Source organism: Lactuca serriola, chromosome 1, assembly GCF_051521515.1.
Source record: "Lactuca serriola cultivar US96UC23 chromosome 1, Lser_US96UC23_V15, whole genome shotgun sequence".
NCBI lineage: Eukaryota > Viridiplantae > Streptophyta > Magnoliopsida > Asterales > Asteraceae > Lactuca > Lactuca serriola.
The window spans coordinates 60188602-60192038 of record NC_136408.1 but is presented as its reverse complement, the minus strand read 5'-3'; positions in this window follow the sequence as shown (position 1 = coordinate 60192038).

The window sequence follows — 3437 nt, the reverse complement described above, 5'->3', positions numbered from 1 at the left end:
TTGAGATAGATTACTTACTTCTCAAGGTATGTCGAAGGTCCTTTTATACTAAGGATGCCAACAGTTCCGTACGGGGAACATGGACTGTAGTTCCGACAGGATCCTTTCCTTTGACTGGTTAGTCATGTCCCCTGCTGTGTCAGGGCCAACAATTGGCTCAGTTGCTAGTGCTCTTTGCGTACTCTTTGTCGCGTGGAGCAGTTGCATTTGTCCTATAGTAGGGATGTTCTTGGCAAGCCCGAACTTCTTACACGGGCGTTTCGCCCTAAGGGGGCACCTGCGTGCTGGAGCCCTTACCGAGACATCCAGGTCGGGTCTGGCTGAGCTAATCGGGGAACCCTTCGACTTGGGGAGTCCCGCTTCTGGCCCGCGCTAGGAGGCACATCATCAAGTCCCCTAGTCTAGTAGTCATGGCGTTTACTAGCTAGCTATGATGTTCTGGACTCAATGGTTTCCTAGGTGCTAGAGCTCTTGCTTATACATCCAGGCTGGGCCTGGCTGGGCTAGCTGGGGGATCCTTCAACCTAGGGGATCTCTCTTTTGGCCTACACCAGTAGGCGTGTCATCAAGTCCCATAGTCTAGTAGTCATAGCGTTTGCTAGCTAGGGGATCTCCCACTTTATTCTTGCATTTTACATTTCCACTCCTTTTTTCCGGTGATGTCTTGTATTGACGACTCCGGTTGGTCTTATTCTTATTGCTTCTGAGTTTGACAATTGTAGGAGACATATGGTTTGTCTCCAGCTGAGGGGGTGGAGTTCCCTGTTTCTGGCGCCGTGATCACTGCCCCTCCTGCCAAGAAATTTGGCATTTACTTAAAGACACTCGATGCTGGTCTCCACCTGCCTTTGACCAACTTCCAGGAGGAGCTCCTCCGTCCTAACGGTTGCAGCGTCCAAATGCTCACGCCTAATGCGGTTCATAAGATGGTGGCCTTTGAAATTATATGTCGAGCCAATGGTATCCTCCCGGACTTCTTTGTCTTCAAATACTTCTTTCGATTTGGAGCTACTGGTGGTAAGTATACCTTTTCTACTCGTCGTGGGGGGTACAACCTTGTTCCAGACAGTAAAACACCCAAGAACCAGCAGGAGAAATGGTTATGGATCAACCGAGATTTGCTTGGTCGAGAGCCTGTTGAGCGAAAAACTTTTCCGACGTTATTCTGAAGCTTTTCCCTCACAACCAAACCACTGTTGGTTTCTTGAAGACTCTTTAAGTGAATGTCTATGGGTTGTCAGAGGTCATGTTTGTCGGTGTTAGGATGATCTCTAGCTGGCGTGCATGTAGCAAGATGATGGTCTTCTTTACTGTGTATAATGGTAGTGTTGTTATTCTCATGTTCTTCCTTTTTTTTTTCTCTCTCTCTCTCTCCCTTTATACGCATAATAACCGTTTAACTAGTTATTGCCTCCAGAAACGGTATCAAGGGAATTCGGAGCACCGTGTGGTGGATCTGCATGGGAAACTTCCCCCGCCTCGCCGCCTTAGCCATTCGTCGTCTGTTGTGGCTTGACCTCTGAGGAGTTCTTTGACCACGAAAAGTGGGCCTGCCTTGGTCGTTCCTTCACCTGTGACCCTACTTGTCTGGCCGGCTGAGGGTCCTTCTAGCGAAGTTGTGGAGGATAGCAAAGAAGGGATTGTGTCTGGTGTTCTTCGTGCCATGGCGAAACAGAAAGCTGTCCATGCAATGGGTGACTAAGTAATTCCTCGTTCTTGTTCTTTTCTTCTTCTTTGTTCAATTCATACCTTGGGCATCAAGGTAATATCAGGTGGTATATTACACTTGGTATCAGAGCCTAGGGCTCGTGAAGACGTAGGGCGGCCGATCTGAGAGTCGATTTTAAGAAAAGTGTATCCCTTTGCTGCGAGGCAGACGCAACGGGAACTGGTTCGGTTTGAGGGGGTGTGGATTGTTTTATAGCGTGCGTTGAAGCATCTCAATAGGAGCCCGATTTCTCTTGATTGGGCTTGTTCTAAGGTAGAGAGAGAGACTAATCGGAGGCGCGGAATAAACGGACGGGAAGACATCAAAGCAGGTGGCTTTGATTCGGTTCGTTTTGCGGGTGATGGAAGACGGTAAAGGTGGCCGTGACCTTGTCTTTTTGTTCGGAAAAGTGCTCTCAAAACAAGCTTGATCAAAGAGTTTGGAGTTGTCAAAGGAGAGAAAATGATGTCATTAGTTAAAGAAGGAGGTTTGATGGCGTATCAAGTTTTGATTTTGACTCCAACGAATTATCTGGTGTTTTCAATCAAATTCAAGTTAATTATTGATGCATACGACATATAGGAGATGGTTGAAAACCGAGGCGTTCGGTGGAAGAATCTCTCGAAACTAAGCAGTTAATATCGGTGATTTCCAGGTGGGATATCGGTTATAGGTACTTTTCAAAATAGCGGTGTCAAATATCGGACCGCAAAAATCGGTGATATTTACCGATATTTACAGGCGATTTCCAAGTGGGATATCGGTTAAGTAATTTTACTTGCTTTTTTTTAGTGTTAAGTCATCGCCTTAAGTCTTATGGACTTAACTTAACTGAACCTACTATTATGTTAAGTACTTAATTGTTAGTTTTAGGTCATAGACTCATGTTTTAAGTATTAACTAGGGCTGTCAAATCGGGCAGTCGTGTCGTGTTTTTATCTGACACGACATGACATGAAAGGTTTTGTGTAACACGAACACGACACGACACGATATCGTGTTTTTTTTCACTAACACGAAAACGAATCAATTAAAACACGACAACACGACACGACACGACAAAGATAACATTACATAACTATTAGTTTATTTAATTCATACTTAATAATATATAACACGACAAACACGAAAAACACGACAAACACATGCTCAATCGTGTCAATTTCGTGTCGATTTATGAACACGAACACGACGTCGTGTTTTTTAAAATTGACACGAAAACGACACGAACACGAATTCAAATTTTGATTTCGTCCTGATTTCGTTTCGTGTCATGTATTTTTGTCGTGTCGTGTCATAAATTGATACCCCTAGTATTAACCGATCTTATTGTTATGTTAATTACATACTTAAGTGTTAACTTGCTAGTTTCTATAGGTTTGATCATGTTGATGTGTTAAGTACATAATTCTTAAATGATAATGATATTAGAGTTGATATGGATGATCTAGATAAAATAATTGGTTGCCTTGGTTGATGTGGACTTGGAGGAAGATGTCATGGCTTACGTAAGATTATGTTTCAAACATTGACAATTTTGAACTGCAATATCCCACCGATATCCCACCGCGATAACCTATATCCCAAGTATCGGCCCTTGACCGATATTTGATTTTGGACTGCTATAACTGCCTAGTCTCGAAATATGATGGATCAACAAAGGTATGGTTGTCAAGACAAGAATGGAATGGACAAACAACACGGTGTGGACATTATGGCGATGAAGTTC